Raw genomic sequence first — 23,501 nt, forward strand, 5'->3', positions numbered from 1 at the left:
ACCCTAACGGGTCCATTTGGTAACATTTGTACACTCTCAGAGTTGCAGACCCATAAGGGTCCATTTGGTTCCTTTCCATCATTTAGCTGGGGACCCCCTGGAACCCCCTCAAGTACCCCTGGGGGTCCCCGGACCCCACTTTGAGAACCAATGCTTTACACCACTGCATAAGAACCATACAGTATGTTGGCATGTGATGTGATCTGCCTTTACAGTCCTATTGATAGCTGTTGTCAAGTTCCGTCCTTCAGAAGAAATATGCTGGTATTACAGAGTGCCTGCTGGATCCTTGCTCAAAGGAGGAGGTCTGGCATGATGACACACAGTAATCCTGACAGTGCTGCCGACCATTTTGCAAAGCCTATCATGTTTGATTTCAGAGTCATTGGATTCCATTCATTTCATTACACGGTATGAAAATGAAAAATCAACTTAGCCTTGGAGTGAAACTTACTTGAATGCATTTTAACCCATTGATACCTGGAACGCTTCTGTGTCACTTTAGATGTCTTTGGCTATTCAAAAATAGCAGATATACAAGCTCATAGCGCGGCACCGAGTGCCGCGCTATGAGCTTGTAGATCTGCTATTTTTGAAAAATCGTGAAAATTATTATTTTTCATTTTTTTCCGAAAAATTGTTAGGATTTAGATTTGTTTTAGACGCGGCCTCAGGTCTTAATGGGTTAAAGCATGGATTGATCCTAACAGTCTAGCCGAAAATAGTCCCTGGAGAAAGTATTGATTTAAGATCTAAATTCCAATTTCCATGACTTATTAACCCTGTGATGACGTTAAGCCAGCCCAACACTGACTCGATGATTCATTACATGGTTGAAGCAGTGAATAGACAATGACATGTATTGATGCCAGTAAGGTCCTTTAATTCCCCCCACACAGTCAGAGGAATGGACTCATGCTGTGAACTGGCAACTTGGGAGAGCGGTTGTCTCTGCATCTGCCCCGGTGTTGCCAGATTTTGTGAGAGAAATAAGCAACCAGGTCTATGAAAACGAAAGAAGCGACTATGTAGGCCACAAGAGCACTTAAAATCTTATCTACATTGGCTATTTGAAAATAGCCGATGTATAAGCTCACAACGCGTTGCGTTGCAACCACCAATATTTACAAGCAACTTCACAGAAAAACAAGCCCAAAGTCGCTTATAATAAGCAGACATGGCAACGACGATCTCCACTGGCCACCAACAGCGCTCCAAATGGCTCTATAGTGGCGCTACACATCTTCAACCCGGCACCTAAGATTAGTGCCACCAAATCCTTCCTATATTAAGTGAGGACGGGCCGGTGGGCGGGCGAGGGACAAGGACTGACAGATACAGATCACCACGTGGAGATCTCCATATATGGGCATATCAGCATGCCGAACCTCTAGTGTAGGGGTGGGCAGCTTTGACGACGGAGAGGGGCCACTGAAGTAATTAAAGCGGGTCATGTTTGCATGTTTGGAATCGTAACAGCTGAAATCAATGATATATCAGTATTCCGATATTAACCTGCAGGCCGCATTAAGTGAAGATGGGGTCGCCAGCCAGTGGCGTGCACAGACATTTTGAGGGGCAGGAGCTCAAGTAAATTATACATTTTTTTGTTTACTTGGTCTGCTCTTTTTTCCCTCTACACCTATACCTCTTTGCCAAAAATAGCCGATCTACAAGCCCACAACGCCTCGCAGCGCGAGGCGTTGTGGGCTTGTAGATCTGCTATTTTTGGCTAAAGTTCTCCTCAGAAAAGGGATGCTAGGTTTTGAGTGGTTATGGTAAAAAGAAAAATCATATCACATAAAGATTTGGCGGACCCCCTGTAGTAACTCTGAGGACCCCCTAGGGGTCCCGGACCCCCTGTTGAAGACCCCTGCTGTAAACTGAAAAAACAACAACTTTTTTCCCCCTTTTTTTCAAAAGGGCACTTCTGGTCAAGAGGGCAAAGGGCAGGTGCTCTAGCACCACCTAGAGTCTATCTGTGCACGTCCCTGTCGCCAGTTGCCCATGTACTGTATATGCTCTAGTGTGAAATATCTTCAGTCTCCCCTCCTGTTCCTATAAGTCATGAAATAATGTCCAGAAATGTTTTACAGAACATTTTGAAGTGCCGGTGAGGTTAACCTTTGACATTTTGGATACAAATGGTCATCACTTCATAATTTCAAGACATTCATGGCACATAATTAGCGTATGAATTAATAAATTATGGCTAAAAAATGTTTTTTTGTGAGGTCACATCACGGGCCTTTTTCTATTCGGCTCTTGTGCCAAATGTAATGACGTTCCCTCCAGGCGTTCCCTGAGATATCACGTTCACAAAATTGAGACTTACGCGGACACACAACCCCAAAAACACAGGCTTAACGCCTCCAGCCACAGCTGTCGCTGGTCGTGCCCTAAGAATAATAAAATCTCAGTCAGTTGAGGAACACAGTACGAGCAACAAGTGGATTTTCAGCAGAGCCGACAACTCCTTTCCAGTCGGTTTCACAGAACATTAGAGGATTACAACTGCCTTAGTATTTCCCGGGTACACAAAGAACATGACATTTCAGCATTAAGATTCTCCCTCTTGTCGAGTCGACATAACGGAATACGAAAGCCATGCATCTTTAGTAATCTTTAACCCATTAAGACCGGGAACGCATCTGTGTCATTTTTTGATTTCTTTGGCTATTCAAAAAATAGCAGATCTACAAGCTCATAGCGCGGCACTGAGTGCCACGCTATGAGCTTGTAGGTCTGCTATTTAAAAAAAAATCCTGTTTTTTTTTTTGCAATTTTTTAAATATATGTATATTTTTAAAGCGAACATTTTTAACGCAAATCTTTGGTTCTGGGGATTCTACAAATGTCTTCTAAATCCTAACAGTTTCTTTGAGAAAACTTATGTTGCTATAATATCAGTGGTTCTCAAACTTTTAATGTCAAGGACCCCCACAATTATATGTATTTGGCTGCGGACCCCCATCTCAAAATATGTTGTTCCAGGGACCCCCCAGAAGCACAGATTTGAGGTAAAATGTTAGCTTCAAAAATATATATATATATTCAAAGATTTGTAAAAATGTTCACGATTTTTCAAAAATAGCCCGAAGAAATCTTAAAATTACACAGATGCGTTCCCGGTCTTAACGGGTTAAGACAACGTGGCAGACCGTGTCCAGGTGGGTTAAGCACGAGAACGCAAAGTGACATGTGAAAATTGCATCACTATAGCATGAAGTGTCAGGAAAGGAAGACAAATCTCTTACCGGTTGTCAAGAAAATATAGTACTTTTCATTTCAAAAAAGCGTTGAGTTTAGTACCTCTCAAGGTTGTAGCCCCTTGCAGAGAGCACAAAGTAGCAGCGACAGACTTGTCTAATAATAACAGGGCCTAAAAATACACAGGTAAAAACTCTCTGCGGGTGAACCGTGGGGACCGTGGCTTCTTCACTGTCCGCCGAGAAGAAGCTCGCTGACTAATGAAGTCGGGGAAGCTTAGAGCAATTAGACACATCAAAGCTCGAACCTGGAAATTAATTAGGCTCTCCTCTCTTTCGGAAGGAGTATCCGCTCATGCGGCAGCTAATTAGCATACTGCCATCAAAAAACTAACGCAGGTGCTTGTGTTGTTTGTAGCAGCCCGACGACGAGGACACCACTCGGAGAAATGCGTTTTCAGTTTTTTTGGACGACCAAAAAGGCAAGAGAGGGAAGATGATCAAAAACGAGACCAAAACGCAGTCCCTATATAACCCATTAAGACCCGATTCTACAATTGTCTTCTAAATCCCTGAACAGTTTTCTGAAAAACATATATGTTTCTATATCAGTGGTGCTCAAACTTTGTATTTGGCCGCGGACCCCCCCCATCTCAAAATATGTTGTTCCAGGGACCCCCAGAAGTAAAGATTTGAGGTAAAAATGTTTGCTTCAAAATAATATACATATTCAAAGATTTGCACACGGTTTCATGATTTTTCAAAAAATAGCAGATATGCAAGCTCGTAGCGCGGCACTCGGTGCCGCGCTACGAGCTTGCATATCTATTTGAATAGCCAAAGTGTAAAATAATGCTGTTTTATCTCAAATCAAAAAATGACGCAGATGCGTTCCAGGTCTCTATGGGATAAGAACGTAAATTGAAATGAATTCCGCGACAAGTGTGATTGGCAATGTGGAAATCCACATCTGCCGCGGGGAAAAACTCAGGCGAGGTGAGACGAGGTTGGCTGTACTTCCTCTGATACGATCGACTGATCTACCTACCAAAGACAGCTGTAATGAAGAAAGAAAAATACTTCCGTGTGCTATGTTTAGACGAATGGAGCCCGGATCAATCGGAATATAGGGTTATTCCGAGCAGCCGACGCTTGCCGCGTGCGTGCCTGCAGAGGAAATGCACACAATTGCGTGATTTGTACGCCTGGTGTTTCCGAGTTCGTTCAAAAAGGTTCCGCGGGGGAAACTCGGGCGTATAACATCAAAGGGACTCGGGGTCTCTTGTTTAAGTTTTAATGTCAAAAGAAGCGCGAGCGTTCAGTGAACTCGGCGGCCGTTTACAGAACTTCATTAGCCACCCAGATCCGGTTCTTTCTCTGTGTGTGTGTGTGAAGTCACATCAAAGCCTCGGCAATCACACGCTCATTCCGACTAATGAAGCGCCCCCTTCAAACACAAGCGCTCATTATTAACAACACCTGATTTTAGAATGCGAGGTATATTATGTAAATTAATACTTTACATTTCTTTACCCCCTTCTGGCGCGCGGCTGGTTGTGTGATTTTTTTGGAATGATTTTTGTGCACATAATTGTCGGAGGGGACGAGTACGGTACAGATGGGGGTGTATTCTATTATTCTAACCCCCTTTTTTACATTGCATAATAAATGGTAAATAATAAACAGCTTCTCATTGATCGATCGCATGACAGTAATCAGGCCTTTCCTCACCCGTTTTCCTCATGGTAATTTATTAATTATTTCCCTCAGTCACTGCGCTGTGCAAATTAATGTGGACGAGTCGGTTTTTCCCTTTAGGCTGCGTTTTGTGATTAATGAGCCTAGCTTCGTTCCATGCTATATTCTGCCTTTCGACGTGGAGAATGAATGCATTCCAACAAAGTTATATAGGAGTTGTATAAAGGCTGGGCATGTCCGTCAGCTTGGGCGCGAGTCAGACATCGGCAGCTTCAATAGTGCGGGGCGAGGTTTGTCAGTTTGTTATGAGAATTAACCCGTTATGACCGGGATCGCAATCTGTGTGTCATTTGTAGATTTCTTTGGGCTATTCAAAAATAGCAGATATACAAGCTCATAGCGCGGCACCGAGTGCCGCGCTATGGAGCTTGTAGATCCGCTATTTTTTGGGGAAAAATCGTGGAAAATGTGTGCAAATCTTTCAATATATATTTATCTTTTTAAAACGAACTGTTTTAACTCAAATCTTTGCTTCTGGGGATTCTACAAATGTCTTCTAAATCCTAACTTTTTTTTTTAACTTATGTTGCTATAATATCAGTGGTTCTCAAACTTTTACATTTCAAGGACCCCAAAAATTATATGTATTTGGCCGCGGACCCCCCATCTCAAAATATGTTGTTCCAGGGACCCCCCCAGAAGCAAGGATTTGAGTTACAAATGTTCGCTTTAAAAAATATATATATTCAAAGATTTGCACAAAATGTTGAAGATTTTTCAAAAATAGCAGATCTACAACCTCATAGCGCGGCACTCGGTGCCGCGCTATGAGCTTGTATATCTGCTATTTTTGAATAGCCCAAATACATTTTAAAATGACACACAGACGCGTTCCCGGTCTTAAAGGTTTAAAAAGGGGAGAAGGGAAGAAAGCGAACAGACACTCGTAACAAAGTAATTCGAAGCGCCGCATGCTAATGAAGGAGCATCATCGGTTATATAGGCATAAAGAGGTACTTAGTGCACAAACTCAGGTTTTTACAAGTCAACACAGTGGAAGCCTCCCAGTAAAACAAAGTTCACACCCGGGGTGGGAGGAGATAAATCCAGGCTTCTAGACAAAAGCTCTATATTTCTGGGTTGCCTGCCGTTTTTTTTTGCTCTAATCTGTCTCTCTCAGCCCTGTGAGCTATTAAAGGCCAGACAAAGGCGGTCCAGAGTTAACCCATTCAGACCGGGAACGCATCTGTGTCAATTTGTTTTACGATTTCTTTGGGCTATTCAAAAATAGCAGATCTACAAGCTCGTAGCGCGGCACCGAGTGCCGCGCTACGAGCTTGTAGATCTGCTATTTTTGAAAAATCGTGAAAACGTGTGCCCATTTTTTGAATATATATTTTTAAAGCATCATTTTTGTAACTCAAATCTTCTGCTTCTGGGGGATTCTATGAATGTCTTTCAAATCCTGACAGTTTTTTGAAAAAACCTTTTCATGTCAAGGACCCCCACAATTATATGTATTTGGCCTCGGACCCCCCCATCTCAAAATATTGAGTTCCAGGGACCCCCCAGAAGCAAAGATTTGAGTTACAAATGTTCGCTTTAAAAAAAAAAATAAATAAATAAAAAAATTGCAAAAATGTTCTCGATTTTTCAAAAATAGCCAAAGTGTAAAGTAATGCTTTTAGCTCAAATCTAAAAATGACACAGATGCGTTCCAGGTCTCAATGGGTTAAGCACCCTGTGGGGAGATCTTATTTACAGTGTAACTGCCACTTTGACTGCCTGCCACCTCTGTCTTGCTCCCGTGCTTCCATGCTTTCACTCTTCTATCCCATTCATTCATTTTTTTCTCTTCTTCTCCTTCTTCTTCTTGAGCTTTTCTTCCTCTCCTCCCTCACTCACTGACTTCCATCTGCAGCTGCAGGCCCTTTAACCCTTTAAGACCGGGAACGCATCTGTGTCATTTTTGTCATTGACTTCTTTGGGCTATTCAAAAATTGCAGATATACAAGCTCATAGCACGGCACCGAGTGCCGCGCTATGAGCTTGTAGATCTGCTATTTAAAAAATAAATTGTGAATATTTGTGCAAATCTTTTATACCTTTGCTTCTGGGGGTCCCTGGAACAAAATATTTTTAGATAGGAGGGGGTCCGCCGACAAATACATATTATTTTGGGTGTCCTTGACATGAAAAAAGTTTGAAAACCATTGATAATATAGCAACATAAGTGTAAAAAATAAAAATAAATAAACTTTAGGAGAAGATTTGAGTTAAAAACCTTCGCTTTAAAAAAGTATATATACTGTATATTCAAACTAAAGATTTGCACACATTTTCACGATTTTTCAAAAAAGAAAATAGCAGATCTACAAGCTCATAGCGCGGCACTCGGTGCCGCGCTATGAGCTTGTAGATCTGCTATTTTTGAATAGCCCAAAGAAATCTTTAAAATGACACAGATGCGGTTCTCGGCCTGAAAGGGTTAATCACGAGCAGGTGAAATTCCATCTTTCGGCCCCAGTGTTCAGCTCCGTGTTTCTTGACTCGCCGTGTAATGGAACCATTGTTCAGTTTAAAGGCACATCCTGTTAGACGGCGAGCACAAGATTGGCCGGCAGGAAAAAGAAGAACGATTTTGAGTAATGTACAGTTTGTAACCTCCTGACCGTGTTCTGTAACCACATGAACCCAGAGTGTTGCTATACTGTGGAGCTAACCTTCAAAGAAAAGAAAAAAGCAGATCTATAAGCTCGCAACGTGTCACGTTGAGGTCTTGTACATCAGCTATTTTTAGCGGTGTCAACCGCTCTACACTTGACTTTGTCCGTATGTCCGTCCGTATCAGCACGGGATGATGAGCACGGGATTTTACACAGCTATAACTCCAGTTTGCAGCATGCCACCAAGTCCAAATATGGTATGTGGACTTAGACCACCAATAGGGACGAACTGAAATGAGTTAAGCCCCGCCCCAATGGCACCGCTTCCTTCACACAGGGTGTGATTTTTTTAATATAGAGTAGGCAATTATTATGTACCCCCCTTTTCTCCCCAATTCAGTCGTTATGCCAATTAATTCCTCCCCACACACATTTCTGTGTTGTCACTGCTGTTGTGTCCTACTGACTCTGACCTGGCAGTGAGGAGCCCCCACCGGGAGGACGTAGGATCCTACTCCTCCCGCCCAACACTCCCTGCCGACAGGTGCCGCCCCCCCCCAGCCCCGTAGGATTACGCGCGGTGACGTGCCCCGAACACGGGTCAATTGTGTTTGCTTAGAGACCATTGGTTCTCAAAGTGGGGTCCGGGGACCCCCAGGGGTCTTTGGGGTGGTTCCAGGGGGTCCCTAGCAAAAGCAGTTAACCACTTTATCCATGTATAAGTTGGCTATTAAAAAATAGCAGATATACAAGCTCGAAGTGACGCGCTGCGAGCTTGTAGATCTGCTATTTTTGAGCATTTTTGAAAAATATTTTCAGATGGGGGGTCCGCGGACAAATATATATAAATGTGGGGGTCCTTGACATGAAAAAGTTTGAGAACCACTGGCTTAGACGCCCGACAAAGCTGGAAGCACCACGGTGGATTCGAACCCACAACCTCCGTGTGGTGACATCAGCTGTTTCCGACGAAGGGATTTGGTGGAGAGGGGAAAAAAGGAGGGGGGCCTAATACAGATCCACTGGGGGACTCCGGTCAACGAAGTATACAGCATATTTTCACACAACTATGCATCATCCAAGGCTCATGGCAACGGCTGATGAGATGGATTTAAAATGTCTAGTAGCTTATTGGTGGTCAGCCAACATTTAATGTCTCTCGCATTATCGATGATTTCTTCACAAAGTCTTACATCTTCCAGAGTTAGAAAGTGCATGCTTTTTAGATAAAGTACATTACGGAATTGCGTGTGTGTGTGTGTGTGTGTGTGTGTGTGTGTGTGTGTGTGTGTGTGTGTGTGTGTGTGTGTGTGTGTGTGTGTGTGTGTGTGTGTGTGTGTGTGTGTGTGTGTGTGTGTGTGTGTGTGTGTGTGTGTGTGGGGGGGGGCTTGTAGATGGGGGGAGTTCACAACCTGGGCCAGGAGCAACACAAAAAAAAAAAGAGAATCAATACTGTGACACTCAGCTTTTCCGTCAGCAAGAAAATACACCCGAGGATGAATTCATCATCTGCATATACCGTGTGGATATGTACCTTTTTAAACGGCCTGACACGAGTAATAAAAATGTTATTCGCTTGCCAGGACATGGGGGGGGGGGGGGGGGGGGCATGTTGTGCTGAGTGTGTTGTTGCCTGGCCATGCAGAATATACTGTATGTTACACACGGCTCCAAAAAACTTCCTCCCGAGTTCATGACATGATCATTCCACTGGGATTGATCTAATAATTGTTAGACTGACATCTCATGTGTGGGTGCTGTCTCACACACTGCCACCTTTTATATGCTCCAGCAGCCTGGCATCATTGTTTTGTTGCTATAGTGCCTTAGGCTACAGTTCTCTCTCGCTCTCTCTCTCTCTCTCTGTGTCTCTCTCTCTCTCTCTCTCTCTCTCTCTCTCTCTCTCTCTCTCAGAGGGGCGTGCACAGACATTTTGAGGGGCAGGTGCTCAAGTAAATTATACTTTTTTTTGTTTACTTGGTCTGCTCCTTTTTCCCTCAACACTTATACCTCTTTGCCAAAAATAGCCGATCTACAAGCCCACAACGCCTCGCAGCGCGAGGCGTTGTGGGCTTGTAGATCGGCTATTTTTGGCTAAAGTTCTCCTCAGAAAAGGGATGCTAGGTTTCGAGTGGTTATGGTAAAAAGAAAAATCATATCACATAAAGATGTGGCGGACTCCCTGTAGTAACTCTGAGGACCCCCTAGGGGTCCCGGACCCCGTGTTGAAGACCCCTGCTGTAAACTGAAAAAACAACTTTTTTCCCCTTTTTTTCAAAAGGGCACTTCTGGTCAAGAGGGCAAAGGGCCGGGTCTCTAGCACCACCTAGAGTCTATCTGTGCACGTCCCTGCTCTCTCTCTCTCTCTCTCTCTCTCTCTCTCTCTCGCTCTCTCGCTCTCCCGCTCTCTCTGCACTGTAAAGGTTTCCATTCAATTAATCGCCAAAATAAATAAATAAAACTGTTTATTTCCTGACCGTTTTATGGCAGCGTCATTGGCAGGTGAGCATGTTGAAATCTTTCAGGGAGCATTATAAGCAACGTGAGCATGTTGGACATTTTACAGGGAAAGGAGGTTCTTCTGTGCCATTTTACATTCAGTGATCACACCAAAGACCTCCCACAGGCAACGCATCTACACACCAAAGGAAACAATAATCACCAGTTTAGCCCCGGTCTTTCCTACCTGACCACCTCATTATAGAGTCATGTAAATAAGACCGTTAGCATTCAGAGCGTCAGCTCGTAGCTATGGCCAAGCTGGAACATATTCATTGTTCTTAATCGTGCTTCTGAAGGGCTAAGCTAAGCTTTTAAAACATCACACGGTTTTATCAGGGCAGTTCATCATTCATGTACATGTACCCAACTCGTCTTTCAAGGCAAACAATAATATCTACTGCTCGACAAAAGGGGAATCTTCCCATGGCCAGGGGACCTATTCCACTTACCTACCACTCAGGGTTAGTGTTGGAGTTAGGGTTCGATTGATTGAATAATGATGTTATTCGTCCAAAATGTAAAACATTTAACCCATTAAGACCTGAGGCGATTCTTTAAAAAAAATCTAAATCATAACAGTTTTTGGGGAAAAAAAAAAAAAAAGAAAAAAATCAAGATTTTTCAAAAATAGCAGATCTACAAGCTCATAGCGCGGCACTCGGTGCCGCGCTATGAGCTTGTATATCTGCTATTTTTGAATAGCCAAAGACATCTAAAGTGACACAGATGCGTTCCAGGTATCAATGGGTTAAGCTAAAAGGATAACACAAAAAACAATCAACAAAATAGCTCTATATTTACAGAGGAGAAACATGAAAAAATGTGTATGGCAGTGTATGTTTTAAAGGAGATGTAATATCTATCTCTGACAGATGCTTTTTCAGGCCAGTTTTGAAAGAAACCAGTGATTCACGTCATTTAATGGATGATGTCAGGGGATTCCACGTTATGGTGGCATAGTATATGAATGATTCCCCCCCCTGCCCCATGTTTGTGCTAAATTTGGGGTTACCAGATCGGAGGCGCTCCCTCTGGTGTTGTGGATGTGGGTGCCACTCGGTTTGTAAAAGTAGTTAGACAGGTATGTGGGCACGCACTGACCCTCTGAGTATCTTAAATACCACGGTGCTCAGGAAACAGGGTTGAGAGAAAATAGACACGATCCTGGCTACAGGGCTACTCTGCTGTACAGCAAGGGTCTTCAACGTTTTCAGCCCAGGGACCCCCTAGCTGAAAGAGAGATGAAGCAGGGGGACCCCCTCTATATTGTATAAAGTTGTGTTACAGATACACTTTTGCTGCTCTTTTTTCCCTCTACACCTATAACTCTTTGCCAAAAACTAGCGCCTCGCGCTGCGAGGCGTTGTGAGCTTGTAGATCTGCTAGTTTTGGCTGAAGTTCTCCTCAGAAAAGGGATGCTAGGGTTCAAGTGGTTAATGTAAAAAAATCACACAAAGATTTGACAGACCCCTTGTAGTAACTCTGAGGACCCTCTAGGGGTCCCGGACCCCCTGTTGAAGACCCCTGCTGCACAGTATTGTACAGCAGAGTTGTATATTGTCATTTTATTTAATCTCAAATGAAATGACCATAGAAGTTCCGTTTGACTATGTGACAAGTTCCTACGAAAACAGCTATGAAAAGCAAACGTTGTTGACACCACAAAGCTGCCAGGCTGTGCAAATCGCCCCCCCCGTGAACTCATAGACTTATATGTGAAGATACACGGCAGCAGACCAGACTAAGCCTGAGACGTATATATACTCAGCCCAGAAACCACCGGTGACGAATAGCATCTCCCCGGGCTTTAGCCCGAAGTTTCAACATGTGCCTAGTAGGGGGTTTGGGGAGTTAAACACAACACGATTAGCTGGCTCACAGTCAAGGCTATAATGGATATATAGCCAAAGCATAAATCATGGCCAGGGCTGCTGCTGTATACTTGAAAAATGTAGCTCCGTTTTCTTTACAGGTAGCCCGGTGGTTGATGAGGTCAGCCATTGTTCGAACAACAATCCTTCAGTCAGTGCGGCGGTGTAACTTTCTTTCTCTCTCTCTCTCTCTCTCTCTCAGTGGCGTGCACAGACATTTTGAGGGGCAGGTGCTCAAGTAAATTATACTTTTTTTTGTTTACTTGGTCTGCTCTTTTTTCCCTCTACACCTATACCTCTTTGCCAAAAATAGCCGATCTACAAGCCCACAACGCCTCGCGCTGCGAGGCGTTGTGGGCTTGTAGATCTGCTATTTTTGGCTAAAGTTCTCCTCAGAAAAGGGATGCTAGGTTTCGAGTGGTTATGGTAAAAAGAAAAATCATATCACATAAAGATTTGGCGGACCCCCTGTAGTAACTCTGAGGACCCCCTGTTGAAGACCCCTGCTGTAAACTGGGGGGAAAAAAACATTTTTTCCCTTTTTTTCAAAAGGGCACTTCTGGTCAAGAGGGCAAAGGGCAGGTACTCTAGCACCACCTAGAGTCTATCTGTGCACGTCCCTGCTCTCTCTCCTTCTCTCTCTCTCTCTCTCTCTCTCTCTCTCTCTCTCTCTCTCTCTCTCCCCGTGTTGTCACTTAGAAGTGAGAGACAGCAGTGTGTCTCAGTTCACACATCCGTAGGCGTTGTAACTCAGGTGTAAAATTAGACGATGTGAGAAAATGCCTTTAACTCATTAAGACCTGCATGAGGCCGATTCTACAAAATGCCTTCTAAATGTGTGAGAACCAACTGATTCAGTTGGTTCTCACACATTTAATATTTTTCCATTTTTGTTTTCAAAAATAGCAATGTGCAAGCGCGCAGCGCGGCACAAAGTGCCGCGCTGTGAGCTTGTATATCTGCTATTTTTGAATAGCCAGCGCGAAAAATCTAAAATGACACACGGATGCGTTCCCAGTTTTAACGGTTTAAACTACAGTTGAAGAAGATGCGTTCCGCCTAACATCTACTCGGAAGGTACAGTTAACCTTCTAAGCTCATCGGTTCCCGAATCTTTTTTTCTGGATCAGGCCCACTTGAAAATCATTTTTAAGTGTTTGTGGCCCACCCATCTGACCATGGGTGGGCTGCGTGCATTTTCAGAGCATTGATTGCGTTCTGGCTTGGATCGATGGAACCGACGTAGTCTTATCTATTAGTATCTCTTTGAAAACAACATTTTTCAAGGTTTTAAAGAAAAACATGATGTCATTTTTACATGTTATATTTTCATTAAATCGCGTTTTGCCAATTACTTGGGCGCCCACTAGCAATACCCTCACAGCCCATAGGTTGGGAATCACTGACTCAAGAGGGGAAAACCAGTAGCTCTGAAAGCTAAAGTCACCCAACCCCACGCGCACACACACACACACGCACACGCACACAAATGCGCGCTGCGCGCAGGGGACAGCTTCACTTTATGGCCTTGGATGACATTGCCCCACTCTGTACTGGAGGGACAGTATCGACCCCCCTCTCTCTCTCACTGAAAACCTCTGTGTGGGGTAATGACAGGGGTCCGTGTGGAGCACTAAGTACATGTACTCAAGTACCGTACTTACGTACGATTTTGAGGTACTTTTAATTTACTGAAGTATTTCCAATTTGCAGTACTTTTACTTCTACTCAAGTAAATTTTGAGCACCAGACTTTTACTACCAGAACAACGCACTGCTGTGTCTATCCCATCTATCTCCACTGTGACTGTCAATAGAGGCACAGAAAAGCCCCCGAAAATAACTAAAACACAAAAGAAAGAAAGAAAGTGGATGGGATGGATGAAGGGTGAGTGGGAGGGCTTGCTTGGCTGTCTTTGTGTAGATAACGCGGCAATATCGTGCGTAACACTGTGTCACGCACGACATGCAAGGATCTGCTGTTGTCCAAACTGCGCCGGAAAAACTGAACTATTTCGACAGTGGATTAGCGATGACCGTGCTTATCGCATGTTTTGGCTCACAATGGTAATTAGTACACACACGCTTTTTATTTATCTGCACCGTATTATTCCTCTCTCCCTCACAAGATAAAACATTTAACCTATTAAAAGCGGGGAAGCATCCGTGGCTGAAAACCCACCTCTTCAGGAAACATTACCCTGACCCTTCCTCTTAGCCTTGCCTATACTTGTCAATTATAGATGTGCCATTTCAAAACTTCAAATGTCCTGCCATCGGCAAGACAGTACATTTTCAGGGGATTCCCAGGGCAATAAGAGGGACAAAGAAGGGCATTTAAAATGCTGAATTATTTTGATGATCACTGCTTTTATGATGCTAATTAATTTGAGCAACTGGTCAAGGACCTCTTCAAATCACCTTTCGCCTCATAATGAGTCTGACACCTTCTTCAACAAACATTATTTTGTTCTCATGTATATGGGTGTCTGTTGACAGAAGGGGAAAACGGGGGTGTGTAGCGACAACTTCTTTTCAGGGGCAAAACAGTGCATTTTTAAGGGCAGAACAGGGAGGAAAAAATGCATTTTCAGGGCACTTTCAGGGAAAGAACAGTAACGTGTGAAGTTTTGAAGTGGCACATCTGTAGTTGTCAATTATTTGCACAAGCTCTTGTTTTATTGGATCTTGTTTATTTGATACACTTATTTGTTTTAGCTCTTGCTTATTGGATTTTCCTATTTGTCTCATCTGTTTAAGAACGTAGGTAGCTGATATATTGCATTCTTTACCTTAGCGCTAGGTAAGCTCTTGTTTTAGAAAATAATGCACTTAAGACTTCTGGTGATTAGTAGTTTTTTTGCCTTGCCTACCTATGTTGAATGCATTTATTCTAAGTCGCTTTGGATAAAAGCGTCTGCTTAATGACTGTAATGTAATTTAATGTGTAATTTTATATGTTGGCTAATCAAAAATAGCACCTGTACAAGCTTGCATCTCGGCACGAAGTGACACGATGCGAGCTTGTTCATCTGCTATTTTTGAACATTTTTGTGTGAGAGAACTGCTGGTTTAGAAGGCATTTGTAGAATCGGCTTCAGGTCTTCAGGTCAAAGACCTGGTCACTTTAGATTTCTTTGGGCTATTCAAAAATAGCAGATATACAAGCTCATAGCGCGGCACCGAGTGCCGCGCTATGAACTTGTAGATCTGCTATTTTTGAAAAAACTTGAAAATTACTTTTTAATAATTTTTTTCTGAAAAATTGTTAGGATTTAGATTTTTTTTAGACGCTGCCTCAGGTCTTAATGGGTTAATATGCCATCTTGTCCGAATCAGAGACTCACCCCAATACGAGACCAAGAATCGTGTTTGTGTGTGTGTGTGTGTGTGTGTGTGTGGGGGGGGGCGCATCTACTGCACACATCCAGACTTTTTGTTGGTTAACCCATTGATACTTGGAACGCATCTGTGTCACTTTAGATGTCTTTGGCTATTCAAAAATAGCAGATATACAAGCTCATAGCGCGGCACAGAGTGCCGCGCTACGAGCTTGTAGATCTGCTATTTTTGAAAAATAGTGACATTTTTTATTTATTTATTTTTTTCGAAAAATTGTTAGGATTTAGATTTTTTTTAAGAATCGCCTCAGGCCTTAATGGGTTAATAGGTTGCATTAAGCCCATCAAGTGGTGTGGTGTGTGATAAGCAGTCTCGCGGGCCCAGCGGGGGGGCTGAAGGAGCTCTACTTGTAATGAATGGCTGGAGCACACTGCTGATGCACGGCAATCATTAACAGCCTGATAATTACTCCGGATACCTCGGTGGAACCAGTGTGTGTGTGTGTGTGTGTGTGTGTGTGTGTGTGTGTGTGTGCGTGTGCGTGTGCGTGTGTGTGTGTGTGTGTGTGTGTGCATGGTACAGATAGAGACATTACAATGTGTGAGGCCTCAGAGAGTAATAGATAAGCAGCGAGTGTGTATTTTTGCTTTGCTGGTTAATATACTGTGTGTGTGTGTGTGTGTGTGTGTGTGTGTGTGTGTGTGTCCCACTTTGGCACCGTTTTCACTTTCACACTTTAGCGGTTGCAGATACAGCTGGCTGTCCTCCGCTGTTTACCGCTGACTTATTTGAAAACGGCTTGTTTCGGTGCAGTTAATACGAGCTGACACCGGGCTAGTTAAAAAAGGTGTGATAGATGCTGTGTGTTCAGTGTTTTTCTGTGAATCTCCATATTTTTTTCTCTGCGTCTGACAGAAAAAGACAAAGAAAAAAAACTCGACGCTGGGAACGTTTGCTGTGGCTTTGCTCTTAGCGCAAATTAAAATCCCTCGCTCGAGTCTAATTTTGACAAAGTTCCCAGATTTCTGCCGTGATCAAGACAAATGTCCATGCCACCCATAATGCATCTCGTCTCTGCCGGGCAGAAACCTCGTATATCCATGTTTAAGAGGAAAAGTCCTGTTCAAAAAAATATCAAACCTAAAGACAACGCATCAAACTATAAAAAAAGATACAGTGTACTGTATGTATATAAATAACATAAAGCACCTATAGAAAACATGCAATACAAACTGAGAAATACATTAGTTGCTGGAAACAGTTGCACGTTCTAATAGAATCCGCCTTCAAACAATTCACTAAACAAGATTAGCTCCTCTGTAGCGGCAGACCTTTGCAGGGCCAGCACACATAAAGGCTTGTTCGCCAAGTTCAGCTCAAGCCTTAGGGGATGGAATTTTACATTCAAACCATAATTACTTGGTTTGGTGTGTGAGATATACCCACAAAGGTAAAAGGAAAGAAGAGCGAGGATGGACTTATAAATAAATACGTGCCAGTGAGTATAAGTGTGTGCAAGGCCAGTGAAGGTCACCCATCTCTGACATACTGTGTATATAGTACGTAGGATAATATAATGGTGAGTGAGAGCTTTGTGGGATGTGATGGCATCATTCCAGGGATACTGAGCATCAGATGAAATGAACTTAAACCCAGTGATGGTGATGGACGAAGTACTAACATTTTTTACTTAAATAAAAGTATCAATACGGCTATGTAGGTATATATTGAGTATAATGAGTAAAAGTACTAAGTATGGGCCTCAAAATGTACTTAAAGTACCAAAAGTAAAAGAACTCGTGCAGAATGTCCCATTTCACAAGTACAAAAAAATCTTTTGAAAATAGCCGATCTACAAGCTCACAATGCGTCGCGATGCGACGCATTGTGAGCTTGTAGATCTGCTATTTTCAAATGCCCGAAATATATAGAGCTGAAGTGGTTAGTGTGTTTTGTAATAATAATCAAAATCTACAAAGTAACTAGTAACTAAAGTTTTCATATAATTTTAGTGGAGTAAAAGTACAATATTTTCCTCTGAGATGTAGTGGGAAATTGGATAATACTGAAGAAAGTAAAAATGCGTCACGTTGCGTTGCAAGGCGTTGTGAGCTCGTTAGATCAACCTCATTTTCAGCGAATATATTTGCTGTAGAGGGGAAAAAAAGGAGGGGGGTTCCATAGGTGGAGCCCTGTGGGACACCACGCGCGTTTAACTGTTGTTCGCCAAGTTCAGCTCAAGCCTTAGGGATGATCGTTTTACATTCAAACCATAATTACTGTGTTTGGTGTGAGATATACCCACACAGGTAAGAGGAAAGGGGAGCGAGGATGGACTTATAAATAAATACGTTGCCAGTGAGTGAGTGTGTGTGCGAGGCCAGTGAAGGTCACCCATCTCTGACAGATATAGTGAGTATATAATATGGTACAATGGTGAGTGAGAGCTTTGTGGGATGATGGCAGCATTCCAGGGATACTGAGCATCAGATGAGATGAACTTAAACCTGCAGTGATGGAAGGAATACTAACAATGTTTGTACTTAAGTAAAAGTATCAATACGGCAATGTAGATATATAAGAAGAAGTCCCGTATTCAAAATGTACAAAAAGTACAAAAGTATGGGCATCAAAATATATACTTAAAGTGCCTAAAGTAAAAAGTAGTCGTTGTGCCGAATGTCCCATTTCACAAGTACAAAAAATATTTTGAAAATAGCCGATCTACAAGCTCACAATGCGTCGCCATGCGACGCATTGTGAGCTTGTAGATCTGCTATTTTCAAATGGACAAAATATATATATATAGGGCTGAAGTGGTTAGTGTGTTTTGTAATAATAATCAAAATCTACAAAGTAACTAAGTAAAGCTTTCATATAATTGTAGTGGAGGAAAAGTACAATATTTTCCTCTGAGATGTAGTGGGAAATTGATAATACTGGAGAAAGTTAAAATAGGCCTACCTCAAAATATTACTTACAGTAAGTACAGTACTTGAGTACATGTACTTAGTTACTTTACACCACTATAGCTTAAACCACTTGTCTTAAACCCTATAGCGCCATAGAGTTTAAAATAATAGAGAGCGCACCGGATATCGCCTCCCGTCCACTTGCATTGAGTTGCTCACCCAGCGCATGAAGCGAATTCACCCCTTCTTCCGGGTTGTAAAGTGTGATGGGCGTAGCCTATTTGGGGCCACTGTGATCCGTTCTGCGTCACAGAAGTGACGCGTTTTACGTCACAGAGGTGCGCGTTCCTGTGCGCAAGCTTGTGAGTCAAGCCCATTGGTCGAAACCGTTTTCGCTCGTACATTTGCAGTGGCCCCGTCCGTTTAAGCTGCAGTACCTACGAATGGCCAGCATGTCCATTTCGCTTCAATGCAAGCACTGGGTTCTGGGGGGTTGTATAGCGCCCCCATTCTGGGACAAACATACAGTAGCAGATGGCAAAGATAGCAAATCTACAAGCTCACACTGCTTCAGCCTATAGATCAACCTTATTTTCAGTGACTATAGTTGGTGTAGAGGGAAAAAAAGGATGCAGGTTTAACTAGGTAGACGTCGTTTCAAAAAAGGAGATTTTACCTTACTCAACAGCCCCACGGGAGAGAGAAAAGATTGATTCACTAAATAGAATGAAAACATATTAAAACGTCCATGACTTATTAAAGGCACAATGATGCTTAGCCCACACTGTCTCGGTTATTCAGATAAGTTCAATAACGTTTTAATGACTTTGGAGAAAGAGTAAACAAGAGCAAACTCTAAAAATAATGGGAAAATGGTCTAGATGTTTGTTCACTTAACCCTTTAAGACCTGGAACTGTGTCATTTTTAGATTTGAGCTAAAAAGCATTATTTTACACTTTGGGCTATTCAAAAATAGCAGATATACGAGCTCGTAGCGCGGCACCGAGTGCCGCGCTACGAGCTTGTAGATCTGCTATTTTTGAAAAATCGTGAAAATGTGTGCAAATCTTTAAATATATATATTTTTAAAGCAAACATTTTTAACTCTAATCTTTGCTTCTGGGGGTCCCTGGAACAAAATATTTTGATGGGGGTCCGCGGCCAAATACATATAATTTTGGGGGTCCTTGACATGAAAAAAATAGAGCACCACTGATATAGAAACATACGTTTTTCAGAATACCGTTGAGATTTAGGAGACGTGTAGAATCGGCTTCAGGTCTCAATGGGTTAAATTGTCTGGGCTGTTCTGCTGTCCTAGCGCACTGCGGTATAAACGGCCGAAGCTGTGAATAAACAATGACATGTATTGACGCCGTTATGGTCCTTTTTAAGTACAATATGTGCAGAGAATCTGCTTAACCCATTCAATCCGGGAACGCATCTCTGTCATTTTAGATTTCTTTGGGCTATTCAAAAATAGCAGATATACAAGCTCATAGCGCTCCACCGTGTGCAGTGCTATAAGCGTGTAGATCTACAATTTCTTTTAATCTTGAAAATTGCTGCAAATCTTTGAATATATATATATTTTTTAAGTGAACATTTGTAACTCAATTTTTTGCTTCTGGAAGTCCCTGTTACAAACTATTTTATAAATGCTTGCTTTAAAAAATGCTAAGATTTGCACAAATGTTCACGATTTAAAAAAAATAGCAGATCTACAAGCTCATAGCGCGGCACTCGGTGCCGCGCTATGAGCTTGTATATCTGCTAGTTTTGAATAGCCAAAGAAATCTGAAAATCAGACGCGTTCCTGGACTGGAACGTGTTAAAGTGTGAGCTTGCTGCTGCTGAGAGGGAAGAGAAAGCTTCCTCACAAAGAAGTGGCACACGGCTAGGACAGAAGATCCATAATTATAAGGTTGCACAATAGCTTACATACAGTCTTCTAAAGGTCCTAAAGAGGTCTGTGACCTCCAAACCGAGGATGTTTACCGCTCTAGAAATAATGCCTGCGTCGTGCCCTTTTTCCTAGAGACTCGCTGCACAGGAAAAAGCATTCAGCCAAGTAGAGGCTGTTTGTCCTTCTAAATTCGGAGGGATATTAATGGTCCATCAGCTCAACCACAAGCCATTTACAAAACGACAAACAAAACGAGGAGAAACGTTGATTGTTTGCAATGCCTGTCTAATTAGATTGGATGCTGTTTGTGTGCGAGAGAGAGGGCTGCTGGCTTAGAACTGCAAACTGCATTCGAATACTGTTCCCAGTGACTAATTGATGCGTTTAACCCATTAAGACCGGGAACGCATCTGTGTCATTTTAAGATTTCTTTGGCTATTCAAAAATAGCCGATCTACAAGTTCATAGCCGCGCTATGAACTTGTAGATCTGCTTTTTTGTGCAAATCTTTGAATGTATATATTTTTAAAGCAAACATTTGTCACCCAAATCTTTGTTTCTGGGGGGGTCCCTGGAACAACATATTTTGAGATGGGGGTCCGCGACCAAATATATATAATTTTGACATTTGACATTCAACAGTTTGAGAACCACTGATTATAGCATACTTACTTGTTTTTTTTTAAACTGTTAGGATTTAGAAGACATTTGTAGAATCCCCCAGAAGCAACTATTTGAGTTACAAATGTTCGCTTTAAAAAATATGTCTTCAAAGATTTGCACACATTTTCATGATTTAAAAAAAATAGCAGATCTACAAGCTCATAGCGCGGCACTTGGTGCCGCGCTATGAGCTTGTAGATCTGCTATTTTTTGAATAGCCAAAGTGTAAAATAATGGTAAAAGTGGTTACAACAGACGCGTTCCCGGTCTTAACGGGTTAATATGCCTAACTGCATATTGAAAATAAAGCTGAACTCCAAAACCACACATCTCTAGCTCTGGTATAATGGACCCAGGCCCATGGACGGTAGGAGCAGTCGGAGAGAGAGAGAGAGGATGAGTGATGATGATGTTTATTTCCTCATCATGAAGCACGCTCTGGGGAGAGTTCCACTAATGTCCTTTAGTGTCCGCTGAAAAATGATTTACGCTCGTCAAGCCAGTCAAATTGAACGAGCCTGGACATCATGTTAGCTGGCCATGTTGCCATAATTATGTAGTTCAGGTGTCGCCCCCCCCCCCCCCCCCCCCCCCCCCCCCCCCCTGTCATTTGCATCTTATAGAGTCGGGACCCCTTTGCTCTCTCAGTAATGAGACTCTTAAATTGCAGCGTGACGCAGCAGTCGACACGGCGGCCATGCCAAGAAACTAGGTAGACGTGCGGGTCAAAATCAAAAAGGAGATTTTGTTTTACTATTACACACTGTCTCCACACTTAACACATTAAGGGTTTGAGGCCATTGAGGCAATTCTAAAAATGTCTTCCAAATCTGTTTTCTGAAACACCTACATGTATGTTGCTATATCTTTATCTTCACTTCTGGGGGTCCCTAGAACCAAATATTTTAAGATGCGTCCAAATACATGTAATGTTGGGGGTCCTTGGCATGAAAAAGTTTGAGCACCACTGATATTAGCCTCGCGTAGCCAGACAATATCACACGACACACTGCGTGGATATTAGTCTGGTCCCTATCAACGGTAGATTTTCTTCCAAGGGGCGGTTACAAAAAGATCCAAACGGACTCTATTGGTTAGACCTAAACCAATCAGAGCAGTGCTTCCTTGAACGAACCAATCAGAGCAGTGCTTCCTTGTACGTCATTGCTCCAAATAAGGTGATAAGCCCGCCCACATTTGGATACTGGGCCCTGGTTGGTTCCGCACAACTGCGGAGGGAGAGAATTGAAATCTCTATGGAGGGGGGCCAGACCTAATCTGCCGAGGGCTAAAGTGCATGCAATTTTGCAAAGGCAGATTCGTCTGGAACCAGGCTACACTGATATAGCAACATAAGCGTTTCAGAAAACTGATTTAGAAGACATTTGGTTGGGGTATTGGTTGGGACCAGACCGCTCTGGTCCCAACCAATGGCATTCATTTCCGGTTGCTTAGGATATGACGCGATATGACGCGATATAGAAAGATTTGAAATTGCTGAAAAATAGGCTTCATTTACGGTCTGTAGAGTCAATGGGCGTAACGCTGTCCATTCTTTTTTTACATGCAGTCTATGGCGTGTACGCTACTGCTGAACATGAGCCTAATGAAGACCTATGCTATGCGGGTTGGAATGCGTTGGTTTAAATTTGCACAAAACCTACAGCGTGCCTTGGATCGTTTTGAAGGAGACCTTGGCATGTCTTATCTCCTTCTCTCTCTCTCTCTCTCTCTCTCTCTCTCTCTCTCTCTCTCTCTCTCTCTCTCTCTCTCTCTCTCTCTCTCAGTTGTAATAAGTGCAAAACAGCAATCAATCATGTACAGTAATTGGAGAGTCTCCAGGCTGCATCACAGTCTCACAGGTTGAAGTCAGCTAGTCAGACAGACCTGACATTTGACGAATAACTGGGCTTTAATTACACAAGGACTCTTTTCTTCAACCCAAACGCATAGAATGAACATTGCTTTTTTTTTGTTTTATGTATTCATAGTTACTGTATACAGTATATAGCACCAGTTGTGGAAAGTAACTAAGTACATTTACTCAAGTACTGTACTTAAGTACAATTTTGAGGTACTTTTACTTCTACTCCACTACATCTCAGAGGAAAATATTGTACTTTTACTCCACTACAACTATTTGAAAACTTTAGTTACTTTGCAGATGTAAATATATTACATTATAAAACATACATTAACCACTTTAGACCTATTTTATACCTAGGCTATTTGAAAATAGCCGATCTATAAGCTCACAACGCGTCGCATCGCGACTCGTTGTGAGCTTGTAGATCTGCTATTTTCAAACATTTTAATAATTTTACTTTTGGTACTTTAAGTTCATTTTGATACCATTTAAAAAAAAACTTTTACTCAAGTAAATTTTGAATTCCGGACTTTTACTTGTAACAGAGTACTTCTACATTGCAGTATTGATACTTTTATTTAAGTAAAACATTTGAGTACTTTTTCCACCACTGATTCATACTGTAGTTACTGTAAGTATAGCTCCCTGAGTCCTTCAGAATGTAACAGGTTCACAATATTTAAAACGAGAAAAGAGGCGCCCAGCGGAGCGCATATTTCCACCAGGGTGGGTGGCCTACCCAGGGCTTTATGTATTAACCCATTAAGACCTGGAACTGTGTCATTTTTTTATTTGAGCTAAACAGCATTATTTTACACTTTGGCTATTCAAAAATAGCAGATATACAAGCTCGTAGCGCGGCACC

This window comes from Gymnoscopelus microlampas, assembly GCF_963454915.1.
Source record: "Gymnoscopelus microlampas genome assembly, chromosome: 19".
NCBI classification, from domain to species: Eukaryota; Metazoa; Chordata; class Actinopteri; order Myctophiformes; family Myctophidae; genus Gymnoscopelus; species Gymnoscopelus microlampas.